We start from the raw sequence: 19498 nt of genomic DNA, 5'->3' as shown, positions 1-19498 counted from the left end.
GGTGCATTGCTTCCCCAAAGAACAAAAACACCCTGGGGTTTCAGTTCAAATTTCCCTAAATGCACCTTTATTGACATCAGGTACAATAGTTGGGGAAATACGTAATACCCCAGCACAGACGCCATTCAACCAGAGTCATAAATTAAGTTAGAAAAGGTCTCCCCTAAAAAGTATAGCACTCCACTAATCAAAGCCACGCTGTCACCATTGCTAAAGAACACGGAAATCTTCCCAACAGCCAATTGAGGGAACGAGCCATAGTTGCTTTTTAACGAGTTTAACTGGTAATCTCAGATAAATGGAGAACTGCTTGAAGTGTCTGCCTTCTCTAAGGCAGTAATGAGAGGATTTAGAGCATTCTGCATCCCAAACTGCGTATAACCAAGAGAATGCCACAGGTGTGTCACCATCCACGTTAGAGTGCTTTCTCAGTGATGGCCATCCCCCCACTGTGGACACAACATATATTTTTTTTAATTGGATCCAGGAGCTAGCTAAATTATCCAACTGCTCTGTGCTTAAACCCCCAGCTAGCTTATGTACCAATAATAATAAAGTTTCCATAATAGCAGCTCAGCCTATTACTGTTTTTTTTTCTCTTAACCTAAAAGTGCAACCACTTTATTCTGATTGCAGCCACTGAAGAAACTCCTGAGTTGGTTTCCTTCTAAAAAAAAAAAATAATAATAATTGCTCAAGAATTACAGAACAGACCCAGGTTAATAATATTCAATTATGCACACACCTATTTTCAGAGGAGAACCTGCTTATCTTATGGTACAGGGAGAAAATAATGTCATAATTCATTCCTTTGCAATCTGCAGAAGAATTTTGTCTTTTCCTTTACAATGTTTATTTGCCAGGTCAAAGCAACAGCCAGTCATAACCACACCCCGGGACAGTGACAGCAACATCTAGACTGCACAACCGCAGACGGGTCGGACTCAATTGACACAGCTTCAGTGTGATCCTCTACATTTAATGCATTCATGTTTCATTTGCAAAAAGAAAATCCGAGCCCTGTGCTACCATTCTGGTTTTCAGAGAAGTGTTACATTTATAAATAAGAGATCAAAATCCTTGAGTGGGCAGAAATAGTATCATCAAACCAAATACATGTTTCCACCATTTGGACATATTTTTAACAATCCTAATCCCACTTAAACTTTGCGAAAACTCTATTGAAAATTTAACCTTGTGCTCTTGAAGCTGAAACTGATAAAACTTAATAGCAACAAGGCAGTGAAACACTAATAAACTCATTATAGATCACATAAATGGGAGGTCTGCATGGCTGCCAGACAGCGCACGTAAGCACCTCAGTTCCAAAGAGCAAAGGCAAGCAAGGTAGTGCGGCGTCTGTGTGGACAGTTGGAGGGAGACGATTTGGTAACACTTCACAACAAGTCTGCTAAATTTACTGGATCAGGCAGTTCATTTAGACTTTTCAGATGCTAATTATAGGTGGGCTACAGACAAGCTGGTATGAAGAATGAGTTTTCCTGAGGCCTGAGAGCCACATCAGGGTCTACACTTGCAAAATGGCTCCTGGGTCCTCAAAGCCCTTTCCATGTGATGCTCCTTCACCAAGCAAGGGGAGCTGCTGAGGACCCAGCCTCCACCAGTCCCCTCCCTCGGACCCGGTGAGCTTCTCCCCTGTCAAATCCACGGAATCCTCCCTACAGTTGGTTTGTACCAGAGGCCACACCTTGAGGTCTGCTCGCTGAATTCCACCCACTCATAACTTGTGTGGCTCACATGGCAATTTAAGAAAAGATATGTAAGGGTCATCAACTTGTTGAGTTTCATGTAAAAATAGAGATTCCTGCTTTTGCTTGAAAAATCCAAAGCTCTAGCAACATGAAACCCACATTCCCCATGGACAGCCACCAGGGTGCCTTCTCCAGGTGGTCACAACCTCAGCCACTGATGGAAATGCTGTTGCCCTTGCAGGCCCATCAGTGGGATGTCCGTGTGGCTGCCAGAGAGCACATAAGTGGCTTTAGTTGCAAAGGGCAAAGGCAAGCGAGGTAGTGAGGTTTCTGTGTAGACAGATGGAGGGAGAGGATTTGGTAGCACTTCACATTTGGTAACAAGAGTTTTGCAGCCATAGTCTGCACCATTCAGAGAATGCTGATAAGAGGAAAGGAAAGACACGGTCAAAAGAAGATACGCTAAGGAGAAGCTGGAGGATGGACTGGAAGAACACAACTTGTGTTTCGGGCCTTACCCCACCACGTTCAATCAACATGTGGCTGCTGCAGCAAGCTCTGCCTTCTGTGAGTCTCTCCTTGCAGAGGGTGGGGAAATATATGCTTCCTCTTTGTCATGACAAGAAGAATCTGGGAACCCAGGAGGGACAGGAGTAGCAGGGAGGGACAGAGGCTCTGCCCTTGAGTGGCTCAGTCTAGGTGGGGAGACCAGGCATGAAGCTCAGACAACCAGAACCAAGGCAAGCGGTGGGAGATGGTGGTCCAGCTGTGCAATGGATACTTTAACAAGTGTGAGAAAATGCTGTGCTTAGCCTTGGAGAGACCACAGCAAAGCCAACATGGGAAGGTGCAGGAGGAAGGACTGGGGCAGGGGAAGGAGGAAAAGGAGAAGGGAGAGACTGAGGTGGTAGGCAAGACAGTGAAGTGCAAGGCTCTGCTTGTGGGTGTCATTCCCTGTGATCTGTGGCCAGGAGCCAAGATCAGAGCGTGCTCGCCCCTCGGCTATTCCAGACTCTCATGTCTCATTGCGCTGCTGCCACGGGACCAGCATCACTAGCACTTCCCGGGGGCTGGCTAAGGTGAGCAGCTTGGGCTCCACCCCAGACCTCCTGAATGAAATGCGCATTGAAGGCTCTGATCTATTCACCTGGTAGAGAAAGCCAAACGGATCACTCCAGCTCCCCGCACTCCACGTCCACATGCCCTGGGCTTTGCCATGCGTGGGGCGTGTAGGTGTGAATTGCAAAGGAGTCTAAAGGGACTCTAGGTGCATTTCTAGCCAAGATAGATCCCCAGTCCGTCCGCCTCAATGGTGTTTTTAGACCATCAATAAATATGGCTTCGGTAGTCAGATGATGTGTAATTAGCATTAAACTCTTTTATTTCATGTAAGTTAGAGCCTTGTCTGAGACACTTCATTCAGGAAGTAACCTGGCACTCAAGATTAAAATGAAATATTAGCATGTCAGCGGTGGCCTCACCATGGCGCGCTCCCCTCCGACCCTCCAACCCTGCAAGGGAACAGCACGGAGCATCCCAAGCACCCTAGCAGAAGGGATGTGGCAGAGGGGCTTTCAGAGGTGAGGGGTCAGATTTTCTTCCATGGAAAAGGAGCCACTGCCCCTAGCAAGTGAGAAATGGAAAAACTGACCCTTGTTGAAGTTGAAACCAAATAAGTGTCATCCTTTTATTGCATTTTCTTTCTGCTCCTCAAACTCATCCAGCCTGTCGCTGCCTTGGGGCCTTTACACCTGCTGTGTCCTCTGTCCAGCTGCTGCCATCCTCATGGGAATCAGTGTCCCCTCCCCAGAGGGCCTTCCCTTATCACTCAGTCTCAGTCAGCCCTCAGTCCCTCAGCTTCAGATCCTCCTGTTTAAACACTTGGTGTGGCATTTACCCTAACAAATGGTGTTCCGGCTTCTTCCTATATAATAGTATTTGTGTATTTATTGCCTGACTCCTCCAACTGGAATGTCAGCTACAAGAGGGCAGGGACTGTGGCTGTTTTGTTCTCTGCTGCATTCTCAGGGCCAAAAACAGTACCTGGCTCATCAAGTAGGATGAAAGAGAGAAGAGAGGGAGGGGAAAGGGAAAACACGGGATAAACGAATAGATAGATAGATAGATAGATAGATAGATAGATAGATAGATAGATAGACTGACAGACAGATAGATAGATAATGGACAAACAATAAATAGATAGATCTAGAAAGGAAGAAAGATAAATAGATCTATCCATATATAGAGAGACGATAAATACATAGACAGATTGACAGATAAGATGATAGATCGAGAGAGAGGGAAGGAGGGAAGGAAGAAGGAAGGAAGGAAGAAAGAAAGTAGATAGATAGATAGATAGATAGATAGATAGATAGATAGATAGATAGATAGAGAGATAGATAGATAGATAGATAGATATGACAGACAGGTAGATAATAGATAGATAGACAGACTGACAGCTAGCTCAATTGATCGGGCACTTTGGCTGACACGGAAGAACATGGTGCCCACTCTCAAGAGTCTTGCAATTTAGAAGGGAAAGTGACAGAGCCAGAAAGCATTGCCCAGCAGCCGCTCACAGTGTTGTCAGATGTGACCAGAGCGGCACATGATTAAATGGCAATTAGGGATTCAAAGGGAAGGACCATGAAGACAGAGGAGAACTTGCTGTGGGCTGGAGGAGTTGGCGGGGGGCTTCCTCAGGGGTTTGGGGGGTGACTTCCTTGCACTAGATTCCAAGTACCTGGCTGGATGTGAAAATCCCAAACAGTGCCCCAAAGTTGCACAGAGATCACCAGACACATAGCAAGATTTCAGACGATACACAGAGAAACTCCGGTTTTTTAAAAATGAAGACTTATATAACTATTTTGATACTTGATATGAAAAATACATAACTGGCAAATTCAACCAGAGATTTCATAGCTATTATTATTCAGGACAAAGCTAAATATAATATGTTATGGGAAAAAGTGTGCCTACTTAAAAACTATTAAAGTCCACAAGCAGGTGGTTCTCAGTCTGGAAAAACTCCAAAATTAGGTGTGGGAGGCCGAGGCGGGCAGATCATGAGGTCAGGAGATCGAGACCATCCTGGCAAACACGGTGAAACCCCGTCTCTACTGAAAATACAAAAAAATACAAAAAAAATTAGCCGGGCGTGGTGGCAGGTGCCTGTAGTCCCAGCTTCTAGGGAGGCTGAGGCAGGAGAATAGCATGAACCCGGGAGGCGGAGCTTGCACTCCAGTCTGGGCGACAGAGCAAGACTCCGTCTCAAAAAAAAAAAAAAAAATTAGATGTGGGAATGCTGGAAGTGGCCAGCTTAGAGCTAAGGAGTCAGCCCTCGCACTCTCCAGAGCCCTGCAGGGAGTGCCTAGAAAGGTTACCTCCACGGGAGTCCTTGCTACATGGGACCTGGAGGTCAGCTGGGTTGTCCAAGGCAGATGTGGGCTTCGTGGCCCTTGCCTGTGTTCGTGGAGTGGCAATGGTATGTTCAAGCACACCAGGGCCTCCCTGGGCAGCATCTTCCCCCCACCAAAGCTGTGTGGGAAGCAGGAAATACTCCTAGAAAGAACTGCAACGGCTGCTCCTGCCTCTTGCAGGGGCAACAAGAACTAGCAAGTCCCTTCTCTTCTAAAGGAGAGAGAGAGGGAAGAAGAAAGAGGGGAGAAAGACAACAGACAGGGAAGGGGAGAAGGAAAGTTTGGGGAGGTACAGGAACAGGAAGAAAAAGACTAAGAAGAGAAAGAACAAGAGCATCAGAGAGACAGCGAGAGAGAGAGAAAGAGAGAGAGAGAGCACATGCCTATCTAAAGACCAAATGCTGGCGAAAGTCCTTATCAGGAAGAAAAATTTTAAAATGCATGCACTCTATTTATACCCTGAGTAAACAAGATAATTACGTGTTCGTTTCATAAGTTGTGCCTTGATTTCAGATCACCAGTGACCATGAATGTTTGGATTTCATATAAGCATGTTTAAAAGCCACGGGTCTTGACCCTCCGACCAGGATGCTAAGCTTAGTCAACACTTTTCACACTGTGATCAAGGCGTAAAGCGCAGAGTTGAACAAACTAACATTTTACTCTTGGAACTGAAGTATAAGCAGGAGAACTGATGAATCTGCTAATTGTTCCATTGTTCTTGCCTGCTCTTGACATTGGCATATACCCCTTGTATCACCCAAAGTACCTCTTTTGTATACATATGAAAAGAAAAACGCATATGACCCTGATGAATATAAAGGGTGTTTTTCTTTTCTAAAGAGTCATCACTTTTTGCTGTTATCTTAAGGCCAAGTTGCTTGTTTTCAGTTCATGCCCTGGCCTGAGAGCGTGCTGGGACTGCCTGCAATGCACCCTGCGCAGGCTGGACACTGTCTGGACGCCCCAAACTTAGCCTGTCCCAATTTCCATCTTTCTTCCTGCAGTTACTATAAGCCTCAATCAAGAGAAATGCAACAGCAAGTTCTGCAAGAGGCTGGTGGGGTGATTCTCTTTTATTTTTATTTTTTAAGACAGGATCTTTCTCTGTCATCCAAGCTGGCATGCAATGGTGGGATCTTGGCTCACTGCCTCCTGGGCTCAAGCCATCCTCCCACCTCAGCCTCCCGAGTAGCTAGGATTGCAGGTGCACGCCACCATGCCCAGCTAATTTTTATATTTTTGTAGAGATGGGGTATCCCTATGTTGCCCAAGCTGGTCTTGAACTCCTAGGCTCAAGTGATCTGCCCACCTCAGCCTCCCAAAATGTTGGGATTACAGACATGAGCCACTGTGCCTGGCTGGGGTGATTATCTTTCTCCCATTCCCATTTTCCCTGTGTCAGTTCAGCAAATGGTTTTCTAGCGGTTCCATTCTTGGCTACATCTCAATGAGTCACAAATAACTTAACTGGGCACACAGCTTTGTTCACCGTGGGGCTCCAGCCCACACCCCCACTCTTGCCTGCTCTTATGCTATATCCTATACATCTTACACCTGTATCCTAAGTTCCAGCGAAACAGAGATGCTTAACATTCTCCAACATACCTATCCGCCCTCAGTTTTTCCAGGCTCCCCGTCTCTTGCCTCTGCTGGGAATGACCACTTCAATTCCCCCTCCCAAATCTGCAAATGCATCTGACAAACCCCTGCCTTCTGCAAGAAGCTTCTCTCTTGCCTTCTCCCATCTTGACTGTTGAATATTTTCCTGGTCCCTCAAGGTCCAGCTCCAAGGCCAGCCCTTCCATGAAGCTCTTCCCGAGCCTCAAAACTAGCCCAGCTTTTCCTGTCTTTAAATGATTGCACAGTGCTGAGCACAGAGGAAGTGCACTACAATTATTAGCTCCTTTATTATCAGTCAACAGTTTATTCTTATTGCTTTTATTAACTGATCTCTCCGTCTCGCCTGAGAATTCATGGCTCTCCATTGAATCTCAGAGGTGGCACTGGTTGTGCTCTACTTTGCGACGTGGCTTGTGATGTGTAGGTTCTTCCCCTCTGTAGCTGTAGCCCATCATTGCCTAGGATGGTGGTTCCGGGTAGAGTAGCTGGGCTCTCTGTATGCTTCTGCCAGCTCAGAGTGTACTGAAAAAGTGTGCACCTTACTTCCCTACGGGAACGTCCTTTTAGGCACAGTTGTCAATGAATTCTCAGGGCCCCACGAATCCACAGCCCTGGTGATAGGCTGCCTCCTGAGAAAACTCAAGGGGTCACAACAGCAGTGCCACCAAGGGTCATCCAGACCTCAATGCTAACTGAACATACACGCTGTCGATGCTGGGTGCACAGAAGGTCTGGATTGTGGCACTCTGGACAGGTGGGGAATAGGTCGGGAAATACTGTGAACCCCTCCTCTTGTCAGCCTACAGTTCTAGGGAGCTTGTCCCAGCCCACCAGGTAATAGATAAAGACCTGCTGCACAAGAGCCACATCAAAGCCTTTCCTTAATTTCAAACCCCAATTTCTCTCACACTCTTTTTTTTTTTTTTTTCTTTTTTTGAGATGGAGTCTCTCTTGTTGCCCAGGCTGGAGTGCAGTGGCACAATCTCGGCTCACTGCAACCGCTGCCTCCCGGGTTCAAGCGATTCTCTTGCCTCAGCCTCCCAAGTAGCTAAGACTACAGGCACGCACCATCACGTCCTGCTAATTTTTGTATTTTTAGTAGAGACAGGGTTTTACCATATTGGCCAGACTGCTCTCAAACTCCCAATTTTGTGATCTGCCCACATCGGCCTCCCAAAGTGCTGGGATTATAGGTGTGAGCCACTGCCCCCGGCCTCTCAACTCTTAAACAAGAACCAATGGTAAGCCCAACAGTCCTTTGTGGGGAGGAGAAAGAAAAAAGCTTGATGTGGCCTTGCTGGAGGCTAAACCTCAAATATTGAAACTTCTTTCAGATCCTATTTCCAGCCAGGCGCCATGGCTCACGCCTGTAATCCCAGCACTTTGGGAGGCTGAGGCGAGTAGATTACTTGAGGTTAGGAGTTTGAGACCAGCCTGGCCAATGTGGTGAAACCCCGTCTCTACTAAAACTACAAAAATTAGCTGGGCAAGGTTGTGGGCTCCTGTAATCCTAGCTACTCAGGAGGCTAAGGCAGGAGAATTGCTTGAACTCAGGAGGCAGAGGTTGCAATGAGCCAAGATCACACTATTGCACTCCAGCCTGGGTGACAGAGCCAGAGTCCGTCTCAAAAAAACAAAACAAAACAATAAAGATCCTATTTCCACTGCCCTCCTAAAAGCAAAAGGGAATGACGGTCCTGATCTCCTTCTATGTATTGTTCCTCATGGCACTGGGTCTTTTCAGCCCAGATTCACTGGGCTTGGGTGAAGGAAAGGGTCCTCCTGGCCAGTGAGAATCAACATCACTGCCAAAGACTGCTAACAGCCCACATCACACCAGCACACACTCACGACACATGTCAAGGAAGACCTGGTGACCCCCAGAAGGTTACAACTATTGAGGGATTTGGAAAAAAAATTTAAAAACAACATATATTCCTTCCCCTATTTTCTGTCTCACCTGGTCCATTGCCAGGAACATAAGGACCATCTGGATGGGCCAGGCATGCTGATTCACACCTGTAATCCCAACCCTTTGGGAGATGAGGTGGGAGGATCGATTGAGGCCAAGAGTTCAAGACCAGCCTGTCAACACAATGAGACCCATTTCTATAAAATAAATAAATAAAAGAATGAGCCGAGCATGGTGGTGCACACCTGTAGTCTTAGCTACTTGAGAGGCTGAGGTGGGAGGATCACTTGAGCCCAGGAGTTTGAGGCTGCAGTGAAATCCAATCATACCACTGCACTCCCACCTGGACAACAACAGATGGAGACCCCATCTCCACAAACATAAATAAATACAGACTACTTGGGTCAGTGAAAGAGAGAAGCCATTTTATCCTTACCTCTCCACTGACTCACTCTTGTAGAAGGGCAATGGTTTGTGTCTATTTTGCTTTTTTCACATGACCCTCCTTTTTTGTTGTAATTAGCATGTCTTGACTGGGCTCGGTGGCTCACGCCTGTAATCCCAGCAATTTGGGAGGCTGAAGCAGGCGAATCACTTGCGGTCAGGGGTTCAAGACCAGTCTGAGCAGCGCGGTGAAACCCCATCTCTACCAAAAATGCAAAAATTGGCCGAGCATGGTGGCGTGTGCCTGTGGTCCCAGCTATTCAGGAGGTTGAGGTGGGAGAATTGCTTGAGCCCAGGAGGCGAGGTTGCAGTGAGCCAAGATCGCACCACTGCGCTCCAGCCTGGGCAACAGAGTGAGACCCTGTCTCAAAATGAATAAATTAAATAAATAAATAAATAAATAAATAAATAAATAAATAAACATGTCTCAAAATAAAGGCAATGCTTTCCAAATATACAAGCACCACTGAGAAACTGTCAAAATAGATCATTGTTCTTGCCTTTTTTCACCCCCTTTGGAAGAAGACAAGGAAGCAATGAGCAAAGTCATCAATGAGCAGCCAGTTCCTCAGTTCACCCACAGTGCCCAGGGAAAGAGGTAGGACCAAGGTTCTCGAAGGAGTAGGCTTGGCAAAGGAAACTCCCCAGGCAAATGAGTCATGGTGGTAGTAGCTGGGTCAAGACAGGTGTGGCTGGCCTCTGCAGGACTTCCTTCCTCAGGCCTGAACCCAAGGGTCATAGAACAGCAGGGAAGTGGCCGGAATATCTGCACCATGGACAGTGGAGCCAGCCCTACCTGGAGGCCTTTTGCTGCTTTGAAGTCCAAGCCTAGCACTTTCTGCAAAGTGGCCTCCTAGAGGACCAGACTGCATCACGCTGTTCCCAGCCGACTACCTTTACAACAAAGTGTTGAGATGCGGCTCTCATCTTCCGGAACTCACTAGGAAAGCCACCCGCCTCTGCCTGGAGGACTGGCACACCTCTGCGCCTGCACAATTGCAACTGCAAGTATCTGAAAACGTTTGGGCAGGGCCTTGAGAGTGGCAGCTCCCAGACTCAGAGGAGCTTTGGTCCCAGGGAGGCTGGGCCACGGGCGATAGTGAAGTTGAAATGTTTCAAACTGAGATCCAACCCAGATCTCTCTTCCTACACTTTCTCAACTGCCCGTGCCCCACTGTGCGAAACAGACAGACACCCGCAGTAGGACCAGCAGCAGCAGTGAGGCATCATGGGTTAACGTGCCTCTTTTTTTAGTTGGTGGTGTCTATTTGCAAAGCTGACCTAATGCACGGCCTCACAGCTCTCGACCTCTGAAGGGCCAAGAGGGACACAGAAGCCTTTGTCTTATGTCAAACAAAAGGCAAAGTCACAGCAGAGTGGACCCTGAAGTGATGTGGGACGCCCGCCCCACCCACCCCACCCCAGAGGACGCCTGCCTTGCCAGGCCGCCCGCAGGGGCAGATTCAGAGTGAACATGGCAGAAGAAATTTATGTCCAGGCTCAACCCCACCACCAGCCTGCTCCCCACTCTTTGGAAGGTCCTACTCGGAGTGGCATATCCCAAGCCCAGGGAGAACTGGCATTTCTCTGCACCAACAGCTGGCACAAAGAGAAAAACCTCCAAAAAGAAAGGTCTATTGCATGTGTTTGACGCCTTCATGGAAGCCAGTCATTTCTACTTCACCAGGCCTCTCCCTGGATGCCCTCCCTCCATAGTAAAGCCCCCCAAATCTCCAACAATTGGACCCTCATTGCAAAGCAAAAAGCACCATAATTAGCTCCATAAAGTAATCAAGCCCCATTAAAGGGAAAAATATGACATGAAGCTTTTGTTTCCAGAAATGAAAAAAAGGCTTAAAAAAAAAAAAAAGAAAAGAAAAAAGAAAAAGAAGAGGAAAAAAAAGAAAGAAGGAAAGAGAAGAAAATCCAGCAGCAGCAGCATTGGGGATTCCAGCAAAGGAGAAGCTGTCGCCCAGGCACACAGGGAGAGTTCTACCGTCGGGTGCCGAATGGCAAGAAGGGTTAAATTTATGTTCCATTACGAGTCCCCTTTTTTTTTGGTTTCATCTTCTCAGTAAAACACATAACTTAAAATGAAATCAAATATTAAAAATGACAGACTATATAAGTGCTGTGAGTAACTTCAGGTCACGGAGGGAGGGAAAAGCCGGCAAGTTGTCAGGCACTATCTGTCAGAGTGAATTAGAAACAATCAACAGAGACTGAAAGGGAAGGTGATTGTTATTAAGCAGCAGGGCTGTGAGCAGGCTACCCAGATGTGGTCATGCATATAAAGGACAGGAAACAGCAGTTTAATTCAGGAAGCCCTGGCGAACAGGGCAGCAGAGAGGAGAAAAGTCCTTTGTCGCTAATAAGCTGGAAGTTACTTTGATAACAGCAGGGTTAGACTCGAGAATAAAACACATTTCTTTCACTACCACACACCATTAATATCGCAGAAATGTGGTCGGAAGAAATGCCCAATGCAAGGCGGGCTTAGCCAGTGGCCTTCCCCAGCAGCGGCCTGGGAAGCCGGACCCCGAGTCCCCATTTCAGCAAACGCCTCCCCTCCTTCCAAGGCCAGGACCGCGTCGGACCGACTGTCACCTTCCAGAAATGTCATCTGACCAAAAAAGAATACTGATCGTGTTTCATTATTTCCCGGCGTCAGACACTCCCATCCGTGTGGCCTGTGGGAAAGGTGCAAGCCCGGTAAACAGCCTCGATAGAATAAAGTGCATGCATGCAGCAACGAAAAACAATTTTATATGCAGACAAGGCCCGATTTCATAAGAAATTACTTATGCAGGCGTTCTGCAATTATCCTGTGATACTTTCAGGCAACAGTCTGACAGCAGTTGTGCAAACAATAAAGGGATTACAGAAATAAAAACAAATAATATTACACACACAGAAACTCCATGTTGCATGTGAACAGGATGAAGGGAGGGTACAGAAATCAAGGGAGCCGGGCAGGGGCCAACAGGAAGTGAGGCCCGGAGCCGAGCCCACCTCTTCCCAAGCTCTTGCACTACGCCTAAGCTCGCTGCATGCATGATACTTTGGGTAGAAGGAGATGCTCAGCAGCTATCTGGGGACCTGCCCCAACCTCCTCCCCAAGCTCTGAAGATGCTGGGCCACCTGCTTGCCTCTCTGACCCGCAGGCTCTTCATATGGGGGAAGCTGAGGTCTTCGGCTCCCTTTGAGGAAGGAGCAGAGTCTGGACCAGGAAGAGGCGAGCAATAGGTGGGCAGGACAGCCTTGACACTTTCTCTCACTCAGCAGGTGGCCTCATACCACAGAAAGCATCTTGTCCTTCCGCCTGTCCCAGGGTCAGTGCAGGCCCTGGGTCAACTGCCCCTGTCCAGTTGCAGCCCCCGAGAAAGCTTCGGTCAGCATGGCGGAGGATCAGGACCGCTGCTTCCCAAATGCAGGGGAGAAAAGTCAGTGGATCAGCCACATGTGAGGGCGGGATCAGACTCAGAGGAGGCGGAAGTGTTTTCCCAAGCAGCCCTTACCCAAGTGGTGTGGGGAGGGGTCGTCCAACTGCCCACAAGGATGGAACTCGACCATCCCCTCCTCCCCGCTGCAGACATTGGTAGGATGGGTGGGCACCCTGTAACTCAGGTGCTGGGGAGACAGGAAGGAAGGTGGAACCAGATGCCTGCAGAGGGGCGTCCTGACTGCCTCCCCCAGAAGATAGGGACTTCTGCGTTGCTGCCCACATCTGAGCAACGGCCTCACCCCATGCAGTCAGGAACGGTCACTGGCCTCCCCGTGGCACAGCCATATTCAGCAGCAGGAGAACTCAGGGCCCGGAGAAGCGTGGGGCCAGGGACCTGCAATGCTCCAAGCCATTTGCACCTCATACGCTCCAGACCAGGCTGTCCTGGGGGCAGCCCAGGGCCGCACTGGCCACTCCTTGCAGAGAGCCCTCCCCGCACCATGCACACTGTGTCTGCCCCTGTGCTCCGGAATCACCAAATACGGGCCCCAGCTCCAGCCAGTCCGCACACACACTTGTGTTTACAGAAAGCGTTTTGAAAACTTGAATTTGTTACCAACAACAGAGACAAAACTTTAAAAAGAACTGGGTTCCTTTTTTTCTGACTTTTCTTTTAAAACTCCGAAAACGCGGACAAACCCGGCCCACACTCCTAGGCGGCTGCAATGGATGGAATCTAGGTGGTGGTGGCGGTCCCTTTTGACGGGCCAGCTTTCCCCAGACTGCTCTGTGCACACTCAGCTCCACGCATTTACCAATTGCCCTCTGAATTTGGGGTTATGACAGCTCCCCAAGAGGCAAGAGACCTGCCCAGATCACACAGTGACGGGGTAGGCCATAGGAGCACATTCAGGAGCAGAGTCCAAAACCTGCCCCAGGTTGAGTTGCTTCAGCCTTGATTGTCTTTGTTCAAAACTTTCACGGTCTGACCCTAAAATGGGCCTGCTGGAATCCCTGAAGGGCATCCGAAATCACCTGTCCAGGTACCAGAAACTCACAGCCAGCGTCCTGGCCTGATTGCATCCTGAGTGTTGGCATAAGTTAGACTTGGGCAGACCTTGGGTCTTACCATTCCCACATGTCAGAAAATTCAGAAAGAAATGTGGATTTGTCATATATTTGGTTTGCTTAAACCAAAATGCAACAAGTTCTAATGATTACAAGTTTCAGAAGCAAGGGAGCTAGTCAATCAACACAACAAGTGATTGCTAACCACTCAGTGGGCCAGGAACAGCCCTAGGGGTTGTGAGAGCTACTGAGATGAAGAAGACACAAGCCCCACCACCCAGACACAAGCTGGAGCCTCAGTTCACCAAAAGCCGCCCCCAAGCTGTCTGGATCTGCCTGGGCATCCCGGGAGAGGTGAGGAGGGCCTACTGTGCTCAGGTGAGAATTGAGCTGGACGTAAACATAAGTAAGTGGGGTCTGGTTCTGGCTCTGCTAATGATTTGCTGTGTGATCCTGGGCCAGTCCCTTACCCTCTCTGAGTCCCAGTCTTCTCACCCATAAAAGGAAGGTTGCTTTGATCATAAAGGTTTCTGCTAGCCCAAGTTTTCCATGAGCCTAGGAATGTTCTAGAATTCAGGAGAAGACAGTACCACTTGGCAATAATACCTGCACTGCCCGAGGGAAAGAGGGCTAAACTATAACCACCAAGATTCTTTACCCTTAAACTCACCCTGCATTCATGATGACCCATAATGACCCAGTTTTCCCTGCAGTGAACAGGAGATGTCTGCAACTCCCTGAGGGTCGCTCTTCCCTTCTGGGCACAGACTTAGCCAGACCAAGGCTCCCTGATCAAAGGAAGAGGCAGAGTCTGTACCAGGAAGAGGTGAGCAATAGTTGGGCAGGGCAGCCCAGCTGGACTCTGTGGGCTGATGTGGGATCTGAGGTGAGAGAAGTTAAGTGGCTTGTGATACCTTCCAGAAGGCCTCTGCCTGTCACTCTCCCCAGGCGCCCACAGCTGGGAAGCTTAGGCCTCCCAGGGCTGCAGAGAAAGCTCATGCCAGGTCCTGAGCAGCTGCCATGGGCCCTGCTGCTTCAAGAGCAGGGCCCCCAGTGCTGCTGTCCATCTTTCTTGCACCACAGAGCCTGAAATCCCTAATTCCCGGCTTTGGACAAGTCTCCAGGTCATCCCTCCAGCGGAAAATGAAGACCACCAAGAGCCAATCCAAGCCACTCATTCCTGGCACCTAGGAGCATCTCCACACCTGAAAAGGGAGGGTTTCTCAAGACACTCCCTCTGGTTAAACATGAAAGTCCACACTCGTCAGCATGGCCTACAAAGCCACACCTGATAAAGGCCCTCCCATCCTCTCCCCAGGGATCATTGTCTGGCCACACTGGCCTACACACTGTCCCTTAGACATGCCACGCTCTTCCCTGCCATGGGGCCTTTGTACATGCTGTTCTCTCTGCTCGAATGCTTTACCCAGAACTTCACCCTGCTGGCCCCTCCGTGTCCTCCAGACCTCTAGCTGCCAGCATCCCTTTCTTAGGGGGGCTTCCCCGACCACCTACCCTCTCTCAAGTACAGATACTACCCCTCTCCTTCCCCACCCATTCTCCTGCTACGTTTTCTCATGCATTTAGTGCTCTATGATGCCATCGTATCCACTGGTTTCCTTGTTTACTGCTCCCCACCCTCAACCCCCATAATATCAGTCCTCTGAGGACAGGGCCCTTGTCTGTCTTGTCCAACGCTGTACCCAGTGCAAGAGCTAAGAGTTCAGGCTCTAAAGTTGGGAAGAACGTGCTTGAACCACCAGGTTTGAGGCAGGAGGAAGGGATCAGGCTCTGAAGTCAGGGAGCGCTATGCTCAGACCTGGCCTTCCCAGGTTTGGGGCAGGCCACTTCTCTGGCCTCAGATCCCGCATCTGGAAAATGGAACGAATCATAGTATCTACTATATGGTAGGGGATTTGGGAGGATTAATTGAGATGATACCAAGAAATGCGTATGCCAGAATGAGCTCCACTCTACCTTCTCTCTAGAGTTAAAATTATCTCTGATTTCGGTTTTCTCCCTGGGAAAGTGTCCGCCATGGGACCTTATACCAACCTCATTCAGCTGCTACAAAAGAGTTTGCTGGGATCTTTTCTTCCAAAAGTCCAGAGATCTCGTGGTAACGATTGAATATGACGCAAAGCCCCACACACATGTGCAGGGCTTATCATCATTATCACAGAGAAATTACAATTATTCACTCCCTCCTCTGTGCTCCCAAAGTACTGCTCCTGCAGCATTTAACTAAGGTAATTACTGCTGCGGGAAGGATGTTGACTCACTCATCTGTACCAGGACAGAGGGGCTGACTCGGGACAGCCCAGCCCACCGCAGGATCAGCACCTGAAGTGCAGACTGCCCGGGGTCCCCAGAGTCCTGAAGGTACCTGGGACACAGTGTGTCTGTTAGATAAAAGGAGGGTTCTATAGGCTCTGAGTGCCTTTCCTTCTGGAAGTCACTGGGCCTCCCAACCCGAACATCCTTTAGAAAGGATAAACCCGAAAGCTTTATCCTTTCTAAAGGATAAAGCTATAAAAGGCTGGGCAACCATGCCCCGAAATTCTGCCTCCAATCTTTGCAGAGAGCAGTCTGGAAATCCACATTGTGGTGGGACATGAAATCATAGCCTGATGTGTGTGATTCATTCAGTTACCAATGGTTGCCTCAATGTTTATGTTATCAGTGCTTAAGAGTGGTACTCTGGGTCAGGCACAGTGGCTTACATGTGTAATCTCAGCACTTTGGGAGGTAGAAGCAGGTAGATGCTTAAGCCAGCGGTCCCCAAGCTTTTTGGCATCAGGGACCAGTTTTGTGGAAGACAATTTTTCTCTGGATCCGGAGGCAGTGAGCGTTTCGGGTGAAACTGTTCCACTTTAGATCATCAGGCATTAGATTCTCAAAAGGACCGCGCAACCTAAATCCCTCACGTTTGCAGTTCACAATAGGGCCTGGGCTCCTATGAAAATCTAATGCAGCCACTGACAGGAGGTGGAGCTCAGGCAGTAAAACGGCCCGGTTACTAACAGGCCACAGACAGTACCAGCCCATGGCCCAGAGGCTGGGGACCCCTGGTTTTTTTTTTTTTTTTTTTTTTTTGAGACGGAGTCTCGCTCTGCCGCCCAGGCTGGAGTGCAGTGGCCAGATCTCGGCTCACTGCAAGCTCCACATCCCGGGTTCACGCCATTCTCCTGCCTCAGCCTCCCGAGTATCTGGGACTACAGGCGCCCGCCACCTCGCCCGGCTAGTTTTTTTTTTTTTTGTATTTTTTAGTAGAGACGGGGTTTCACCGTGTCAGCCAGGATGGTCTCGATCTCCTGACCTCATGATCCGCCCGTCTCGGCCTCCCAAAGTGCTGGGATTACAGGCTTGAGCCACCGCGCCCGGCCGGGACCCCTGGTTTAAGCCCAGGAGTTCAAGACCAGACTGGAAAAAATGGTAAAACCTCACCTATACAAAAAAATACAAAAATTAGCCAGGCACGATGGGAGGCACCTATAGTCCTAGCTACTTGGGAGGCTAAGGCACGGGGATCGCATGAGCCCAGGAGGTCGAGGATGCAGTGAGCCAAGATCACACCACTGCACTCCAGCCTGAGTGACAGAGTGAGATCCTGTCTCCAAATGAAAAAGTAAAATAAAATAAAATAAAATAAAATAAAATAAAATAAAATAAAATAAAATAAAATAAAAAGTGCGGTCTGGACATCCTGAAGCTGCATGTGTATAGCATTTGATATGATATGGTTTGGATGTGTGTCTCCCCCAAATCTCAAGTTGAAATGTGATTCCTAGTGTTGGAGGCGGGGCCTGGTAGGAGGTGACTGGATCATGGGGTGGATCCCTCATGAGTGGTTTAGCACCATCCCATTGGTGATGAGTGAGTTCTCCCTCAGTTGGCTCACGCGAGATCTGGTTGTTTAAAAGAGTCTGGGACCTCTCCAACCCCTTCCCTCACTCCCTCTCTCACCCTGTGATGCTCCTGCTTCTCCTTCACCTTCCACCATGAGGAAAAGCTCCATGACGCGTCACCATAAGCCATGCAGTTGCAGAAGCTGAGCAGATGCTGGCGCCATGCTTGTACAGCCCGAAGAACCATGAGCCAAATACACCCGCTTTCTTTATAAATCACCCAGCCTCAGGTACTTCTTTACAGCATCACCAACAGGGCCTAATACATAAGACTCCAAAAGGATGAGTGTCCAGTGCAAAGAATCGGGACAGCATTGACGAAGAGAAGCAGCAAGAGTCCCAGCAGGAAACTCTGAAAGTCCAGAAAAGGCTCTGGGACTGAATTAGCCCACTTCCAACCCATTCTTAACCAGCTCATCCCAGGTCCAGATTACTTGGGGCAGGATTCAACTTCAGGGCCCAAGAAGTCTGTGGTCTGGAGCCTGAAAGTCAGCGAGAGGCAGGGAGGATGGTGCCCACGTATTCTCTGCCTGTTTCTAATACCTGGCCCCTTTCTTGGTCTCCAGCAGACAAAATTTGTCTTTGGATATAAAGTCTCAATCCTCCTTCCAGTTCATGTGACCCAGAAATTATTCCAGGATGTATATTTCCAGTCTGAGAAAATCTCCCTGCCTTTACGTGGCCAATTCCACAGGACACACAATCGTTCTTTATCTTTGAGGCCCAAAGCATGCCAGGGCAGTTAATTTTTTAAAATGCATGCCATGACCAGGCGTAGTGGCTCACGCCTGTAATTCCAATACGTTGGGAGGCCAAGGCGGGAGGATTGCTTGAGCCCAGGAGGTCAAGACTGCAGTAAGTCATGACTACACCACTGCCCTCCAGCCTGGGCGACAGAGTGAGACCCCATCTCTACAAAAATAAATAAATCAATAAAACAAAATGCATACCTCTGTGGCAGAGAATCTGATGAGGCTAGAGCTACTAGCCTCTAGTAGCTACAGTCTATTCCTTGGAATAGCTACAGTCTATTCCAAGAAGCCCATCCAAAGGATATCTGCGTCTCATTCCCAGAGGACACACATGTCCCTTCTCCTCCCCCGCCTCGGTCTCCACCCTGTCAGGCACCTGGGCAGGTAGCTCATCCTTCTCTTACCTACCCATCCCAATTGGGGTCAGGGGAAACAGCCCCTTTCAGCACCTCCTCCATCTCAGGAGGCATGCAGAGTGGAATGTTCTAGAACAAGCTGGTGCACTCACTGCCCCCGGAGGAAGCCAGTCTTACCCTTCTCCCCTACCTGAGGCCTGTGGCATGGATGCTAAACTGGGCCTTCCGAAACTGTGAGCATCCGCGTGGCAGAATCCTCACCATCAATGTAGCAGCTAAATATTGTAAGGCTCCTAACTTCTCCATCTGTGTTTTGCCTCCCAAGAGGGAAAATAGTCTTCGCAGACATTCCCTTATCTGGCAGGCAGATTCTAAACCTTACTGGCAACTGCAGCCTTGTTTTCCCAACCAAACAGCTATGGAACCAAAAATTGCTCCTGCCGGCGATATGCTGTGGAAGGAACTAGCCAAACAGCTCAGTCTGGAAGCCCGGGGCCCGGAAGCCTGTGGGTTGTCACCATGCCTAGGGGAGACCCAGTGCTCTGAGAAGTCACCGGTGCCGGGGAGGCCTGCTCATCCGCTGATGGAAGGGACCACTGCTGGTGTTCGCTGTTCCTTTTACTTAACACGAAATACACGCACCAAGAAACTGATGGAAAACACTCACCACAGTGTGAAATCAACACTTTCTAACTCAAATAAAAGGCGTAAGAAAAGGAAAACTTCCAACTGTTACGCTGCAGACATTTTTCTCCTACGATATTACACGAGGCCGTAGCACCACCACTGTCCTGTCCTCCGCCTTCAAGCGCACCTCGGAGCCCCAGACCCTCTCTTTTCAATTTATGGTACTTCC

At 48.9% G+C, this 19498-nt stretch overlaps 1 protein-coding gene across 26 annotated transcripts in view; it reads right to left on the bottom strand.

Annotated features, from left to right (window-relative positions):
- LOC105495610 (zinc finger protein 536) overlaps nt 1-19498 on the bottom strand; it is a 491361-nt gene that overhangs the window by 341124 nt on the left and 130739 nt on the right. The gene's annotated exons all lie outside the window — the stretch shown is intronic.

This window comes from Macaca nemestrina, chromosome 20 (genome assembly GCF_043159975.1).
Source record: "Macaca nemestrina isolate mMacNem1 chromosome 20, mMacNem.hap1, whole genome shotgun sequence".
In the NCBI taxonomy this organism is placed as follows: Eukaryota; Metazoa; Chordata; class Mammalia; order Primates; family Cercopithecidae; genus Macaca; species Macaca nemestrina.
Note: the sequence above shows the minus strand (reverse complement) of the source record. Positions and strands in the feature narration are given on the sequence as shown.